This window comes from Pelodiscus sinensis, chromosome 1 (assembly GCF_052426305.1).
Source record: "Pelodiscus sinensis isolate ZL-2025 chromosome 1, ASM5242630v1, whole genome shotgun sequence".
Taxonomy (NCBI): Eukaryota; Metazoa; Chordata; order Testudines; family Trionychidae; genus Pelodiscus; species Pelodiscus sinensis.
In genome coordinates, this window is record NC_143052.1 from 186,956,835 (window position 1) to 186,975,172 (window position 18,338).

The 18,338-nt window shown below is 42.0% G+C and overlaps 1 protein-coding gene across 7 annotated transcripts in view; it reads right to left on the bottom strand.

The window, feature by feature from the left end:
- Window positions 1-18,338, bottom strand: part of TIAM1 (TIAM Rac1 associated GEF 1) — a 294,242-nt gene that overhangs the window by 194,797 nt on the left and 81,107 nt on the right. For all 7 annotated transcript variants that reach the window (XR_016347939.1, XM_089773622.1, XM_075910641.2 and 4 more), the window contains one exon: window positions 5,846-5,925. The gene's annotated coding sequence lies outside the window, so the exon portion shown is untranslated. The remainder of the gene's footprint in view (window positions 1-5,845; window positions 5,926-18,338) is intronic.

The window sequence follows — 18,338 nt, forward strand, 5'->3', positions numbered from 1 at the left end:
CTCCCAAGGGAATAAGAAAGCAAGTCTGCAAGACACTACCCTTCCTTGGATTTTATCGCAAAGGGGGAGAGATCTAGCCTAATATGCAAACCAAAATTTTAATGATAAACCTGTGCTGATTTTAAACAGTAAATGCAACATAAAATACTACATTATTAAGATGTGTTCCTGAGGTGCTGTCAATGGCTTTATAGCTGAGCCCTCCCAGAACTGAGCTGGTTCAGCATCTGTGTTGCTCTGCGGCGGGGTGGGAGGAGATGTTACCCCAACTTGGTGCCTTAGCTGCAGGAGACCAGAGCTTTTGGCCCAGCAGAACAGGGTGGTTGGGTGCCCCACAGGGCAAGTTGGCGGGCTCAGTGGCATGATCAGCACACTGGGTGACAGACCCACTGGAACCCCTGTAATGCAACCCATTACAGCTGGTTTGTTTTATCTTTTAATAAAGACACAGGTATCAGATAGTGAATCTCAATGACTCATCTATTGACAGCATCTCAGAAAAAGGAAGTTTTCAGGAGGGATTTAAATAACCTGATAGAAATAAGCAGGGAGGGTATTTCATGCACAAGGGACATTTAGAACACTGAATACCATCAATGCATCTTACTCAGAAAAATGCCAAGGTTACAGGAAGTTAACCCACTGAATCAGATCATTTAAATTCTATTTTTTGATCTGTTTTGAAAGAAAAGCTGAAAAACAAGATGGCAAAATGCTATTCTGATGCTGGCTTTCTGTCATAATGTGTGGTAAACACTTAAATGAGGACACACAAGAAGCAGAACAAGAGCAGGGATAAACCCTGAAATTCTGCAGTTACATTTTCTTTTTGCATTTCTAATTTCTCATTTCTCTAATTTTAAAAGAATAAACTGTACACAAAATTGTAATCACCCAGCATTTGGAAAAGGGACAAATCTCCCATAGAGACTGAGTGGGTTGAAAAAATATTATTCACTATGGTCACGCACAAATTAAAGCCCCAATCCTGCAAACAAGCACATGTGTATTCAGAACTCATTAGAACTATACATATGCATAAAGTTACTCAACATGCATGTTAGTAAGATCTAAAATTAAGCCTAGAGGAAAACTTTCAGCAGTTTTTTTGCAACTTGATATCCATTTTTTGCTTGAATGGACATTCATTGTTTTAATGCAGGGCAAACACATTTCCATAATTTCCTCTTAGTTAAAACACTTTTTTGCTAAGATTTCCCATATATTTTAACCATTTACGCAAGCTCATGAACACAGAGACTCAGTTTTTTTATACTAGTACTGTAACTAACCCTGCATACCATAATGTTTAAAAATTGCTGGTCACTTTTTTCCTCCAGGTGGGATAATAAACTGAATTTTTAATTTAAAAAAACTGGATTTTTTTAAATCTAAAAATTAGATTTCAATTTAAATTGTACCTTTGGATTTAAATAAACTTCTTTTTAAAAATAAAAGTATTTAAAATAAACTGAAATTGTGACTACCAATATTATTCCCTAAACTTTAATCCAACAGCTACCAGCTAGTGAGAATCAGCTTTTCTTTACAAAACTAACTAAAGTGCAAATGCAAAATAAAATTGAAATCGCTGATTTAAACCAAGGTTGTCTTCTTGCTGATTTAAATCATGATTCAAATCAGAGGTTTAAATTGCTTTGCTTTAAATAAATCTGTCCTTTCTCTCTTCTCCTCTCTATTTTAAGTGTAATCTGTTTTCTTTCTTCTTTAATTCCCATAATTTTGTATGTAACTTAAATATTAAATTTAATTTGAAATTAAACAATCAGAAGCTTGACATGCCATCTGCTGTAACTGTTGAAGTTTTGGGAGGGATGTATCGGTACAGTGGATACACAAGTACAGATGCTTCTATATATAAGTTTCTATATGTGTTTTTCCCCTTTTAAAAAGATGATGAAAATACAGAAACTGAAATATCAGAGAATTACACAGGCATATCTTTAGGTCCAAAACAAGTAATGTACTCTTCTAATGTCAGAAAGAGCACAGCAGTATACTGCAGTGCAATAACAGGGTTTGATTTAATCAACTACATTATTTGCACTGAAACAGCAATCCGATACTGTAAGCTTAGTTATGCTGAATGCTGTATCTGGTGACTTGAAGGAAATACATCTTAGACCGTGGGTCAATCTGAGCCTTCATACCTGCAATCAGTAGCTAAGGAAACCCATTGCCATTGAAACGAGGGAGTTCCTTATAGAAGTACTATGTGGAAACACACCAGGAAAACCAGCCTGGCAATCTGGAGACAGCTCACCATATTGCTTATGTGACAGATCACAGGTCAGGTGCTAAGGTTGGGCAAGAGCTTATACAGGACTTGAACCGGCTGTCACTGATTTCCATGGCACAGGATCAGGCCCACAGTAGACTCACATAGGAGGCTGGTGCGTCTATCATCACTCTGGGTGACCAAACTAAGAGCAGTATCAAAGTTAATTTGGCTGCAAGAATGGGTCAGGACATCATGAGAGCTTTTGGGATATGAGAAGAGTGAATGAGAGTAGGAAAGAGAGATGCAGGCTCACTCTGACACACCACCATAATACAATTATCTACAACTCAGGTTAAAAGAGGAAAAATATGCTCCTACAAGCCTAAACAGTTTAAGCAACTGCCAAGTCTAAATTATAGAACAAACACTGGCCAGGCTTGAGATGCTGCTGACTACACAAGATACAAATTAAGAAGCGGAGCACCTAAAGTTTCTCTTGAAGAGGCAAGAGAGTCAGAAATAGCATAACACTATTGAGATGGGAAAATGTGAGCAAGTGCCACTGCCAGGGAATAAGTTTGGGCTCCTTTCTTTTGCCCCTTTCATCAAGAGGAAGAGAGGTGATGGGGACCCCAAAGATAGCAGGAGAAAAATGTTTTGACATTTAAAATTTTGGAGAGATGGAAAAAGCTTTGCAAAAATATGTATAAAAAAATATTTAAATCCTGGGCTTCATTTGCAAGTTCGAATGCCTACATTAGCCACCCTAGTTCGAACTAGGGTGGCAGTGTAGACATACCCGAAGGGTGTGGGAACTTTAGGGAAGAATTTTGGGTGAGGTCTAAGTGTGACCCTGTCCTTACTGTGTAAGGGGGATTTGCCCTTGGCCAAATGGCTATCTTGCCAACCCCTCTGCTGGAAGTGATAGCTACAATAAAGGCTACTTTCATGGAGAGATGCGGCCACGAACATGTGGCAGGTGGTTCAAAAGGCAGCTTTGTGAGACTCTTCAAGGCGTGGTTGAGATCCCAAAAAGGGATTAGTGGTCTTACCAGGGGAAACGAGTTTAGTAGGCCTGCAAAGAAACGATTAGTCATGGGATGTGAAAAAAGAGAGAGACTCCATCCATCGGTTGATGAAACACTGCATTTACCACTGTGTGGACTTTTATTGAGCTAAAAGAGAGACCTGATTCCTACAGTTCGAGGAGGCACTCTAATATAATTGATAGGGAAGTGATAGAGGGCAGAATGTTATGTTTTTCCCATATCCACGTAAATAATCTCTTTCATTTTTAGGTAAAGGTTTTTCTGGTAGAATCTCATTTCCTATTGATTAGTATTTGTCCTATCCTGTCATACCAGGACATTTCGGCATCATGAAGCCATAAAGGAGCCAGGCCTTGAGGTGAAGTGTGACCGGATCCGGATGGAGAGTCCTGCCATGATGCTGGGATAGAAGGTTGCATTGTCATGGGATCGCATGAGGAGCAGTGATCACCAGTCTTTGCAGGTACAGAAACCAGGTCTGCCTGGACCACGATGGTGCTACCAGTATGATGTGTACTCGGTCTTATCTGATTTTCATGATTACTTGATGTATCAAAGGATAGCTGTAAAAGAATTTCCCTCTCCGAGGAGAGTGCTCTACACAGCAATGCAATTAGAGTGCCCGAAAGAGAATGAGAGAAGCCTCAAAAGGAAATGCAGGTAACTGTATTACCCCACAAGCAGGGAAGGCACTTTCAGATAGGAGTGCAAAAGAGTAGTCGAGTCAACTACTTGCATTTCCCCCCTGCCTTTACTGCCTCTGTATCAGAGGCAGCAAAGGAGGGGGTGGAGAGAAGCAGGAGCCAATGCTGGCAGGAGCACTATCTTCTCTCCCCCGCTGCTTCTGTATTATTTACTGCATTTAAAGAGCAGAGCCACAGCAGGAGACCATCCCCCCTTATCGACTAATAATTAACTGATAGTTAACATCCCTAGTCTCGGCGGTGCCGCTTGGCCCCTCTCCCGTGCTGCTACTGTCCCCCATGGAAGGTCCCAGATGGCCAGCCACTGTGGACAGAGGCTGCTTCGCTGCAGCAGCTCCTGTTAGGGGGGGCAGGCTGCCCAGCTTCTACTGCCGTTTAAACTGCAGAGCTGCAGTGGGGTTTGGTCCTGGTGTGAGCCAGGACTAAGCTGTTTGTCTTTCTCTATCGATAGAATGTTTATCAACTACTTGGCTAGTCAACTACTCAATTAGTAAAATAACCTGTTTTACATCTCTACTTTCAGATTGTTCAAACCTCATATTCAAATTACCTTTCTATGTAACAAAGCTTGTTTGAAGTAAAGGGTTGGGAGGCCTCTAAAGCACTTCCCCTGCTACATGATAGTGTTACCCACCTGTGTGTCAAGTCAAGGAGAGATTACAGATACAATTTTTGAAAGCACCTAAGTGGCCTAGGAGCCTAGGTCACATTTTCAAAAGTGAAAAGCTGAAATCACATTGAAAGGTTGTGGGACGTAGGAGTCTATGTTGCTTTTGAAAATGAGATCAAATTGTCTGAGTCACCTAGATACTTTTGAAAACCTGACCCATAATCTCCCACTTTCCACACTAAAAAGTTTATAATTTCAGGAGGCAGTGCTAATAGGGCCTGAGCATCTGCAGCTCCCATTGGCTTCAGCACCTCTCACTATCAAGCCATAAGTCAGTAGTTAATTTAAAAGAAAAAGAAAAAGAACCCTGTAAATGGGAAAAGTCTCCTACTTTCTTTTATTTTTATTTTTAAGAGCACTGTCATTCTGTATCTTAAATCAATTCCTAAAGCACCCATTTATAACTACAGATGTCAGCTTTATACTGGGTTTCAAGGTCATCATTCAGACTGCTGCCACTGGCAGCATTAACATGTTCTACATGACAAACATATCATTATCCACTGCAAACTACACTCTTATCAAGTACCGTGGAAACACTTTGAAAATATCATCTAACTTCACAATTTTGTTTACCCTTACACAGATTCTTTAGCTAGGTTCACACTTCTCAAAGGATTTCTCATCACAGGTAGTCAATAGGCTGACCAGGGGGCAAATCTAAATCATCAGATGCTTTTGTACAGACCCCAAATCTTTTTATGTACTTATTATCATTTTTCAAATTATTACATTCTCTGTAGTCTACTCCTTGACCAAGAAATGTGGACCTTGACAAAAAGTTACTGAATACTCTGCATTAGGCCAAATACGAACCTCTTCATTTCACAGATCTCATACTATTTCTCTGCAACAATTCCATATTTATTCAGTTATTTGTTGTCTTTATTATTAAATGTGGCATTTTGCTTTACTATATACTTATTAAGAAATTAATGAAGCAGATTAGTAGACATGTCAGTTTGATAATACCTAGAGAAAGACACCATCCTGATCTCTGAAATTGAAACAAGCAGGTGTCACTGAAATTAAAACAGATACACACACACACACACACACACACACACACACACACACACACACAGATTCTGATCCAATGTATATACACTTGGCTCTATAGGGTTACTTCTCATCCACATTCATGTTACTAATAGCAGAATCCAGTTTCTTTGTGCCTTACCTTACAGTATATTCCCTTTCCAAGAGTGGGCTGGTTTCAAACTTGTGAATTTGCATAAGCCACAGATTTTGTCTGGTTCTCTGAAAAGTCAAAAATTAGAAGCAGTAAAACAAATGCACAATAAATAGGCCAGCTGGCAGCAATTTAAAGTGACCACATGGAGGAAGTGTGGAGAATAATGAACACAGGATGGGGAGCTTTAAAAAGTGTGGGTTGTTCTGTGTTCTGCAAGTTATATGATGCCTAGAGGGAATTCTTTTTTTTAAATCAGCTTTGTATCTTTGCAAAGATTAGTGACAGACTATCCAGGTTTAGTGCTGTCATCATTCTATAACATTTGTGGATATATTTGCCTTAGATAAAAGATGCATCTGCTCATGTGATTATATGTATTGAAACACTCTGTATGACAAGTCTTAACATTTAAAACAGAGCACCACTCATTTCACTTCTGCACAGTGTTGAAACTCATGTCCTACCAAAGAAACAAAAACCATGAATAAATGGGCCAGATCAAAACACAAGGAAGCAAAAAAAGAAGTCTGACAAAAAAGACAAAGGAAGAGTGACTGGTAATAAGTGAAGCATTATGCAAAACAAAAAAAAGGCTTAACAAGCATGTGTTGACTGCCCACAACAGAACAGTGTCTTGAAGATAAGGGAGGTGCAGACACATTGGTTGCCCTGTTTTGGTTTTTGGAAATAAATGGGGGAAACCTAAAGGGTCAACTTAAAATTCAAGGGCAAGATCCACAGTTAGGCTTAATCAGCATTGTTCAATTGACTTCAATGGACCAATGCCACATTAAAATAGCTGAGGATCTAGTCATATAATTTAAACACATTTCCTTATCTAAATTACCAACCTCACCCCAGATTATTTAAAAAAGATTTTTTTTTAAATCCAAACTTGTTTTACATTATTTATTGCTGTTTATATTTTGCTTGAACACTTTTTTTTTTTTTAAACACAGTTAGTTCCACTCCAAATTCTCAGAACTGCTATTCTTGAGTTGCAAATACTCACAGGGAATGTTTATTTGTTTTAAAGCAACTGTTTCTCTGGGCACTGTTTTAATTAATTGAAACATTTCTATTGATCATCATCTTTGCCAACGCTTCATCTTTGTTTGTATGTGGTTAGCAAAATTTAAATTTTGGGCCAATTTGATTTAGACCAGTGGTTCTCAACCTTTTTGGCCTGTGTCCCACACCGTTCCATACAGACCTTTCTGCAGCCCACCAGCTAACCACCTATGATGACAAAATGGGTGCAGGAGGGGATAGGAGTGCGGGGTCTGGCCAGAAGACAGGGTGCAAGAGAACATAAGAACGGCCATACTGGGTCAGACCAAAGGTCCATCCAGCCCAGTATCCTGTCTGCCGACAGTGGCCAGTGCCAGGTGTCCCAGAGGGAGTAAATCGAACATGTAATGATCAAGCCATCTCTCTCCTGCCATCCATCTCCACCCTCTGACAAACTGAGGCTAGGGACACCATTCCTTACCCATACTGGCTATAAGAACATAACATCATTATTGCCAAAAGTTGGCAAAGGGTGGGGGGTCTGGAAGGGAAGGTGCAGGAGCGGGGTGGAGATGCGGGATCTTGCATAAGGGAGATAGAGGTGCTCCAGAGGTGTTCCATACCTCCCGCCACTCACAGCCACCACCCCCTGTGCTCCCATTGGCCATGATTCCAGCCAATGGGAGCAGCAGGGAAAGCCTCCAGGTGTGTGGTTTCCTACGCTGCCATTTTCCCAGTTAGGCGGAGTTGCTTCCTTCCCCCATAAGCTGGATCTGGCCCCCTTCCCCTCTGTTGTGGGAAGCTGGCACTGGCATACCACACTTGTGGGAGGCGGAGATAGAATCCCACCTCAGGCTCCCAACTGTGGGGGGGCAAGCCCTGAGCCACGGCCAACCTGCAAGACTGTCATGGGCCACGGAACACACTTTGAGAGCCACTGGTTTAGACTGACTCTAAATTAGCAACAGACAAACAGACGATACTGCTCTCACTTAACAAATCTGACCATACTTAAACAAACATAGCCTAAATATTTGACTAAGCAACAGAAGATCATTATTGCCAAGCAAATACACTATCACCCACATGCTGTCAGCAACTAGACATGTGATTTGATGAAGAAATGACAAATATGAAGCATTATGCAAATAATCCTCAAAATGTGTTTCACTGTGATCATTCTTTCCAGCTGTATGTCATAGCTTCATATCATAATATTGTTTGGGGTGAACTTAATTGTCTGATGAGGACTTTTTATTTAAAACTGTTTGTTATTCAAAACAAGCAATTTGCCTAGGGAGAAGCAAAGGAAAGCCTTACTCTTCTATTTAAACTGTTTGCAACTAAAGTGCCTTAAAAGCATCACAAGTCCTGACACCAGACGTCACAAAGTATGGTGTACTATCAAATCCGTGACAAATAACTAAGCAGACTTTAACATATACTCCTCATAACCCCCAAGCAATTTCCACCTAAGTGAAAGAAGTCACATCAGTGTGGAAAGTTCCCCCTGACCTCTCCATTCCAGCAAGAAAATATGAGCCTAGTGTTCCCCTCTTAATCTCTGTAAGCAAATGTCAGCCTCCAGACCTGAGAAAATGGGTTTGTTCTTTATGATCAGAGAATTTAAATTCAAGAGGTTGAAATGCCCCAATGAATTTAGTAACTTAAACCCAGAAAGGAAGCACCTGCTTTCTTAAAAACCAACCAATTAAAAATTCTACTGCTGTTTTATATACCCATAATTCAACGTGAACAGTCTTGTATTGGTTAATAATGCCAAATATCATGGTCAAACCTCTCTGCACTTAAAATATGTAACAGTTAAGAACAATAATGCCAAAGTCTGCAGTACTGATCAAGGCAACGGCTCTGAAAGGAAACCTTTAAAACTATGAGTTGTGCCACATGAAATGAATTCCATGAAATGAAGCAAAGGTCCACATAGACAAAATACCCCAGGCTGATCCCCAAATTATGTAAATTGGCATAGCTTAGTTTACTTCAATGAAGCTGTGGAGCTGGGTCCGAAATTTACATTTAGTTACACATCCATTCGACGTGCCACAGCAGTCAAAAAGGCTAACAGAATCTTGGGAATCATTAAGAAAGAGATAGATAATAAAATAGAAAATATCACATTGCCTCTATCTGAATCCCTGGTACGCCCACATCTTGAATACCACATGCAGATCTAGTCGTCCCAGCTCAAAAAGATTTATTGGAATTGGAAAAGGTTCCAAAAAGGGCAACAAAAATAACTAGGAGTATGGAACGGTTTCCACATAAGGAGAGATTAATAAGACTGGGACTTTTCAGGTTGGAAAAAAAGACAACTAAGGAGGGTTCTGAGGAAAGTGTATAAAATCATGATTGATGTGGAGAAAGTAAATATGGAAGTGTTGTTCTCTCCTTCACATAACCAAGGACCTGTCACCCAATGAAACAGACAGCAAATTGAAAACAAACTAACGGAAATATTTCTTCACATAACGCACAACCTATGGAACTTTCTGCCAGAGGATGTTGTAAATGTCAAGACTATAACAGGGTTCAAAAAACAACGACATACATTTGGACCTTCATAGGCAATTAGCCAAGATGGGTAAGGATGATGCCAATAGCTTCTGTTTGCCACAACTCTCTCACATGGCTGCACCCCACTCTCTGTGCCAGCCCCATCCCAGATCCCAACCCCCAGGAAGCCTTAACAGCTGGGCAATCAACTTAATGACTTAAGAACAGCCTTGTTTGTCCTTTAAGTCTACACAGTGGTTGGTCTTAGGAAGACATGTTATCTGATACCAGGATACCAGTTCGACCAGATAATTGTCCACAGGAGAAAGGGAAAGTCAACAAATATTCTCGACCAAGGAGAGTCTATAAAAACAGTAGGAAGCTATCCATACTTTTTTCCTTTGGCTGGCCTGGCACACTAAAATACAAAGAGACAAAGACAACAAAGAGAACTGGAGTAAACATTCATCTTTGACTTGAAGACATGCCTGAAATAAGGACAAGCTTTCTAGGGTAAGGACCTGCTTGAACTAGCTATGCATTTTCTTTTCATTTTAATTCTGTAACATACTTAGGTCTGTCCCTTTTTACTGGCAACCACTTAAATCCTACTGTTTGCACTTAATAAAATCTCTTTTGTTTAGTATCAAACCCAGTGTAAATAACTGTTACCGGGGAAAACGACCAGTGTGCATATCTCTCTTTCACTGATAAGAGAGAGCTCATTGAGCTTTCTTTGTATAAACATTTTATTCTGAGAAAGACAGATTTATTTGGGGTTCTGATCCCATTTGGAGATTGGTTTCCTGAGTGTTGTGCCCTATAACTGCATTCTCCCAGACCTGAAATGGTTCAAAGTCTGCATTGTTCTTTGGGAAGGGGTTATCCCAATTCTGTGCCTTGTTTGGGGGAAACTAGAGAATCTGGCCCAGCAGGACAGGGTGGTGGTGAGCCACAGAGAACAAGGCGGTAAATGTTGGTGGCATAATCAGCACATTGGGAAACAGCCCCAAAGGGTCTTCTGTGACCACACCCTATCACAAGAATCCCCTTAGCTCATGTTTGGGAAAAATACAGCACACAGGCAGTATCTGGCCCACCAAACATTTGGTTCTGGCCCCCCACAGCCCAGCAGGACCTTCAGGCTTCCTACCTGCAATGCCCCCACACACTGTTCAAAGCGTATGTGTGATGGGGCCAACGTGTGTGTCTCTGTATGGTGCATGCTCCTTGAGGGGAGGGAGAGTCTCTACATGCTGCCTCCACCCCCCAACACAATCCTTGCAGCACCCATTGGCTGGAAACCAATAAGAGTTGCAGCCACAGTCCTTTCAGGCATGTGCAGCATGTGGAGACCCTTTGCCCCCTTCCCGCCAACGGGCATGAGGTATACAGAGAGACACATGCTAACCCAGCAGCAAATTGCTTTGAGTGACGTGTGGGTCTGTGGCAGCCAGGAAGCCTATCTGAGGGTTCCACTTGGCCCCCAGCTGGGAGCCACCTACAGTAAACACAGGCTCTGGCTGGGAGGCACCTAGCTCCCTACTCTGTCCCACTCCCCAAACCCCTGCCCCACATCACAACCCTTCCTATACCCCCTCCTGCAGCCAACCCTGTGCCTCAGCTCACAACCCCATCCTGTACCCAAACTCCATCCCAAACCCTACACCCCTGCCATTAATAGCATAGAAAAGGGTGGTACTGACCACTTACCAAATTCATGGAGTGGTCCCCCACTGAAAATTATCGCCCGCCCTTGCCTTAGTTGAACAAAAAATAAAACGGGCAGGCTTTTGAAAATTGCACTCTTGTCAGTATGCCTTAAAAACCAGAATGAGGTAAAGCAAATGCTGAGGTTGAATTAACGTTGCCACATTCTGTTGTTTGTGGCAGTAATGCTGAGTTCCCCACCACAGTCACCAGGCATTTTGGTCACAGTCACATGAGGAGATTAGCAGAGGGGAATCTCAGAGGAAACCACTGATATTGGGTTTTTTTTTATTAAGTTATTGGTCGATAGATACTCCTGTTTGCAATGAATGCCAGATTGAGCTATACAAATATATATGCCAGCCAGTGCTTTTTTTGTAAAACAAATAAATTTTTAAAAAGGTGCCAGTACTCCAGGGCAAAAGCTGTTGAGCTGTCACTGGAGATGCCGGTACTGCATACCGGGCAGTACCGTCACAAAAAAAAGCACTAATGCCAGCCAAGGACCTAGTCCTACCACTGGAACTGCAATTAACAGGAGTACAATTTGTACCTTTCTGTGGTGTTTCCTTTCCTCTTACTATTCCAAATAAAGTCTATATCTAACCTTAACAGAAGCATTGACCATGCTACAATGTTTAAATGAAGGCTTGTAACATCTCAGTCCATGCCAATCCTCCAGCTTTAAAAATGTTCTCTATGCATTTTATAACCAATCATTTAATGCATGAGTAGTGGGCATTAGCAGCATCATGTGCAACTACATAAACTGCACTTGTAACTATCTCCATAGCTGTATCCAGTTCACTGCTCTCTCCGCTATTTGTATTATTCTCTTACTAGTCTCTCCTAGAAATTTTCTGTTTTCCATTTTTTTTTTTGGAGGGGGGAGGAGGGGAGAGGGTCCATCAACCCTTTTATTCTTCTTTAAAAGACGGATTTTCCTATTACTCATCATTATCAAGACCAAAATAAATGTGGGAGTAAGCAGGACAAGATTTAGGCCCTCTCTGCACTCTGGAGGAAGAACTGATTGAAAAATGGGTTAAAACACAACTCGTATGAAACTATTTTCTATTCCCATTTTGCTAGCTGGGACAAGTATGACAGGAGGGACAATAAAGTTCCATAACTCCACCCAAGCTTAGTCTAGTCTTCAACTGCCCCATTCATACCAGCCAGCCAAACTTCACAAAACACTTCAGTGAATGCCACATTTACATTATGGTTTAACACAGGGGTGGGCAAGAACTTGTCCACTGGCTGGATGTGGCCCACTTAGCTCTTATCTGGCCCGCGTAGCAGTTCCTGGCCCTGCCACATAATGCGTTCCCAGGAGCTGGAACGCACAATCTGTTTCAACTGCTTCTATTTAAAAGGCTCGTGCCTTCCCTGCAGCTGTCAGGCAACAGCTGCAGGGAAGGTGCAAGCCCTTTAAATAGCAGGAGTTGAAAGGGCTTGCAGTTAACCCATTAACGTGATGCCTGGGAGCCACAGTTCCATCCCTTCCGCCTGAGGCTCCACCCCTTCTGGGGCAGCCTGCGACTATGTGTGGCCCTCCCTTCAAAAATTATTGCTCACCCTGGTTTAACATGATTTTCAACCACAAAGATCAATGTAAATTCAATTTAAATGAATCCTGAGAAGGCGCTGCTGACATTTTTCCAGGTACCTGTCTTCTCTATCATTCAACTATAGATATTTCCAATTCACTCATTATTGTAGCATCTAGGCACCAAACCTATTGGGCTGCCACTGAATTCGGTATTGCTTTAGCTGCCAGGTTGCCTGATTTTTCTTTCCTCAAAAGTGACTTTGCTCTTGGCCTGAAACCACATTCCACATTAACCCCAATAAGCACTGCATCGCATGTTGTGTCCAATACACAGGGAGCCCACTCACCCAATCATTTATTCAGTGAGTAGTAAGCTGCGAGCAAACACCATATCTACAATTTATTTTTGGTACAACATGCTTCATGTATAGAGAGAACGAGCACCTGCCCCTGGCTTGCAAGCCCACCCAGAACCTGCTCACGCCCTAAACACATAAGTCTCAGGCTGTTAATTTCACTGAGTACAAGGAGCAGGTCTAAGCACTGTTACTGCAGGTCATATTTTCCTTACTCACAGTAGCAACCTCCAAGTAGTTTGGAAAAATGCAGAGTCAGGGACCAACTCCTTGATGGGGAGAGCAAGATAATTCTTTTAATGCACCCCACACTTTAAACTGCAGTTTCAAATTCTAGACCAAGGGCCTGATCCCAAACCCAGTTAAGTCAAGGAGAATTCTATTGGTCACAAGGGCTTTGAATCCGACTAAGTCATTTTCAAGACCCAAAATCCTCTGAATTGGTCAGCACTGGTCACTATTTTCTATTAGCAGAGCTGTGTGTTCCAGAAACTGGTAAATCCACTGTGAAGATGTTAAACTTTGGCGAATGAATGGGCTTCTATTGCATGCTTTTACGGGAAGGAAGAAATCGATGGGAGCTAATGTTTGTAGGGGAGAGAATTTTGGAAGGGAAAAGTTGCGTTTATTCAGGGTTAATAAGGATCAGCTGCCATCTTTAAATATAAAAATCTCATGCTGTTCTTCAGATTTCACCTTAAATATAAATATAAAAAAGGCCTCTCTGGACGACAGAGGGAGGTCAGAGCTGGTGGTAACATCTATAGTTCCTAATAATTTCCATGAGAAGATGCTGTGTTCAGTTGATAATGTTACCACTCTCCAAGCATTCAATCCAACGGGGGGGGGGGGGGGAGGAGACATGCATTTTGCTAGTGGGTATCACAGATCTCTGATAAACTGCACAGGAAGAGTGAAAGTCAGGAATCTTGGGTTCCAGGCACAGGAAGCAATTGTGTTTCAGAAAGCACAGATCTTTCTGCCTAGTTCATTTCCTACCTATCCAGTGATGTCTCTCCTCTCCCCCATCTAGCCCCACCAACTTTTCTTCCTAATTTTAGTTTCCTTGCCCAGCTGGTCCCAATTTTCCTCAACTCCTCATTCAACGTCTCCCCCAGCTCCCAGATCTGCTTCCTTGCCCAGTCCGTCCCACTTTCTTCCCTTCTTCTGCCAGTTCCCAGAACTAGAATCCCTCACATCCACACCTTTTGTTCCAATCTATTCTCTCCACCATATTCCCATCATTGATATAGGTCTTGTCCACACTGTATTTGAGTTATGCTGCTTCCTCCACAGACAATGGCCATACAGGGTCAAACAAAAGACCCATCTAGCCGAGTCTCCTGTCTTCTAACAGCGGCCAATGCCAAGTGCCCCAGAGGGAATAAACAGAACAGGCAATCATCAAATGATCCCCCTCTTGTCACCCATTCCCAGCTTCTCACAAATAGTGGCTAGGGACATTTCTGAACATGGTTTCACACCCTTGTCCATCCTGGCTAATAGCCATAATGGACCTGTCCCCCTAGAACTTATCTAGGTTTTTTTTCAACCCTGTAATAGTCTTGGCCTACACAACATCCCCAGCAACAAGTTAACTGTGTGTTGTGTGAAGAAAAACCTCCTTTTGTTTGTTTTAAATCTGCTACCTATTAATTTCATTTGATGACCCTTAGTCCTTGTGTTATGGAAAGGAGTAAACAACACCTTTTCCTCTGATGCCCCACCTTGCTCTGCCTCTTCCTCAGAGGTCCTCCCAGTCCCCATCTCTCCACCCCCTCTGCTAAGAGCCCCTAGTCCACTAGGAACACAGAGGTATAAGTGGCAGGAAGGGGGGCCCTTAGCAGAGGGGACAAAGGCATGGGTGGGGGGGCTCAAAGGAGAGAGTGGAGAGGCATCAGCGGCTGGTGGAGGTCCTCAGGGAAAGGGTAAGAAGGCTCTGGGATGGAGGGGTGTGGAACATGGGCAGGCCTCAGGGAATGGAGGCCAAGTGGAAGCAGGCATTGGAAAGGAGCAGAGCCACAGTTTGGGCACCAGTAATACCCCCACACACATCTAGGAAGCTCCCTACAATTGCATCCAACCTCCCCAAATGTGAGAGTCATATGCCACCGTGAACTATCAACACTGAATTTCATCTACCATCTTGTGGCCCAGTCGTCCAGTTTTGTGAGAACCCTTTGTAACTTTCTAGAGTCTACTTTAGACTTAACTATCTTGAGTAGTTTTGTGTCACCTGCAAATTTTGGCACCTGTCTACCCTTTTTTCCAGATCATTTCTGAATACGTTGAGTAGGATTGAACCCAGAAGGACACCACTATTTACCTCACTCCATTCTGAAAACAGATCATTTATTCCTGCCCTCTCTTTCCTGTCTTTTAACCACTTACTGATCCATGAGAGGACTTATCCTCTTATCCCATGACAGTTTAGTTTAAGAGCCTTTGATGAGGGAAGTTGTCAAAGGCTTTCTGACAATTTAAGTCAGAATATGCACTGACCACCATTACCCTCCTTGACCACATGCATGAGACCCTCCTCCCCAAAGAATTTTAGTAGACTGGTGAGGCATGATTTCCCTTTTAAAATGTTTACTCTTCCCCAACAAATTGAGTTCATCTAGGTGTCTGATAATTCCACTTTTTATTATCATTCCAACCAGTTTACCTGCAACAGAAGTTAGATTTACCAACCAGTAATTACCAGGATCTCCTTTGGACTGCCATCACTTTAGCTGTCCTCCAGTCATTTGTTACAGCAGCTGATTTAATGGTAGGTTACATATCACACTTAGCAGTTCTGCAATTTCACATCAGAGTTCCTTCAGAAGTCTTGGGTCAACAACATTTGGTCTTGGTGACTTATCACTGGTTAGTTTATCACTTTGTTCCAAAACCTCCTCTAATAACACCTCAATCTGGGACTGTTCCTCAGATTTATCGAAGAATGGTTCAGCTTTGGGAACCTCCCTTCCATCTTTAGTCATGAAGACCAATGCAAAGAATTAATTTAATTTTTGCTGCATGATTTTATCCTCCTTGAGCATCTCTGTCATCCAGAGGTCCCACTGGTTGCTTAGCAGGCTTCCCACTTCTGATGTACTTTAAAACATATTACTGTTACTTTTTGAGTCTTTGGTTAGCTGCTCTTCAAATTCTTTTGCCTTCCTCATTATATTTTTACATTTCACTTGCCACGGTTCGTGTTCCTTTCTATTTTCCTCACTACTATTTAACTTCCACTTTTTAAAAGGATGCTTTTTTGCCTTTAATTGCTTCTTTTACTTTGTTGTTTAGCCTAGGCAGGGCTTTTTTGATTGCCTGTGGTTTTTAACCTCAGATATACATTTAAATTGAGCCTCTATCATAGTGTCTTGTGTCCATGCAGCTTGCAGGATTTCACTTTTGGCACTGTACCTTTTAATTTCTGTTTCACTAACTTCCTTGTTTTTGTGTAGTTGCCCTTTCTGAAATTAAATTTTAGCATGGTGGGCTGCTTTGGTGTTTTCCCTGCCAAGGAGATATTAAATCTAATGATGCTATGGTCACTGACCACATGATTCTGCTATATTCACCTCTTGGACCATGTCCTGTGCTCCATTTAGAACTACATCAAGAATTGCCTCTCTCCTTGTGGGTTCCAGAACTAGCTGCTTCCATTTAAGGCGCCAAGAAAATGTGTGTCTTTGCATCCTGCCCTGAGATCATAGAATCATAGGACTGGAAGGGACCTTGAGAGGTCATCGAGTCCAGCCCCCCGCCCTCAAAGCAGGACCAAGCTCCGTCTACACCATCCCTGACAGATGTCTATCTAACCTGTTCTTAAATATCTCCAGAGAGGGAGATTCCACCACCTCCCTTGGCAATTTATTCCAATATTTGACAACCCTGACAGTTAGGAATTTTTTCCTAATGTCCAATCTAAACCTCCCTTGCTGCACTTTAAGCCCATTACTCCTTGTCCTGTCCTCAGAAACCAAGAGGAACAAATTTTCTCCTTCCTCCTTGTGACATCCTTTTAGATATTTGAAAATCGCTATCATGTCCCCCCTTAATCTTCTTTTTTCCAAACTAAACAAGCCCAGTACATGAAGCCTGGCTTCATAGGTCATGTTCTCTAGACCTTTAATCATTCTTGTCGCTCTTCTCTGTACCCTTTCCAATTTCTCCACATCTTTCTTGAAATGTGGCGCCCAGAACTGGACACAGTACTCCAGCTGAGGCCTAACTAGTGCAGAGTAGAGCGGCAGAATGACTTCACGAGTTTTGCTTACAACACACCTGTTGATACAACCTAGAATCATATTTGCTTTTTTTGCAACAGCATCACACTGTTGACTCATATTCAACTTGTGGTCCACTATGACCCCTAGATCCCTTTCCGCCATGCTCCTTCCTAGACAGTCGCTTCCCATCTTGTATGTATGGAACTGATTGTTCCTTCCTAAGTGGAGCACTTTGCATTTCTCTTTATTAAACTTCATCCTGTTTACCTCTGACCATTTCTCTAACTTGCTAAGGTCATTTTGAATTATGTCCCTATCCTCCAAAGAAGTTGCAACCCCACCCAGTTTGGTATCATCTGCAAACTTAATAAGCGTACTCTCTATCCCAATATCTACATCATTGATGAAGATATTGAACAGTACGGGAACCAAAACAGACCCTTGCGGAACTCCACTTGTTATCCCTTTCTAGCAGGATTTAGCACCGTTAACAACAACTCTCTGACTATGGTTATCCAGCCAATTATGCACCCACCTTATCGTGGCCCTATCTAAGTTATATTTGCCTAGTTTATCAATAAGAATATCATGCGAGACCGTATCAAATGCCTTACTAAAGTCTAGGCATATGACATCCACCACTTCTCCCTTATCCACAAGGCTCGTTATCCTATCAAAGAAAGCTATCAGATTAGTTTGGCATGACTTGTTCTTCACAAACCCATGCTGGCTATTCCCTATCACTTTATTACCTTCCAAGTGTTTGCATATGATTTCCTTAATTACCTGCTCCAATATCTTCCCTAGGACAGACGTTAAACTGACCAGTCTGTAGTTTCCTGGGTTGTTCTTATTCCCCTTTTTATAGATGGGCACAATATTTGCCCCTTTTCCAGTATTCTGGAATCTCCCCTGTCTTCCATGATTTTTCAAAGATCATAGCTAAAGGCTCAGATACCTCCTCTATCAGCTCTTGAGTATCCTGGGATGCATTTCATCAGGACCTGGTGACTTGCTGACATCTAACTTTCCTAAGTGATTTTTAACTTGTTCTTTGTGTATCCTATCTTCTAAACTTACCCTCTCCTGCTTGTATTCACTAC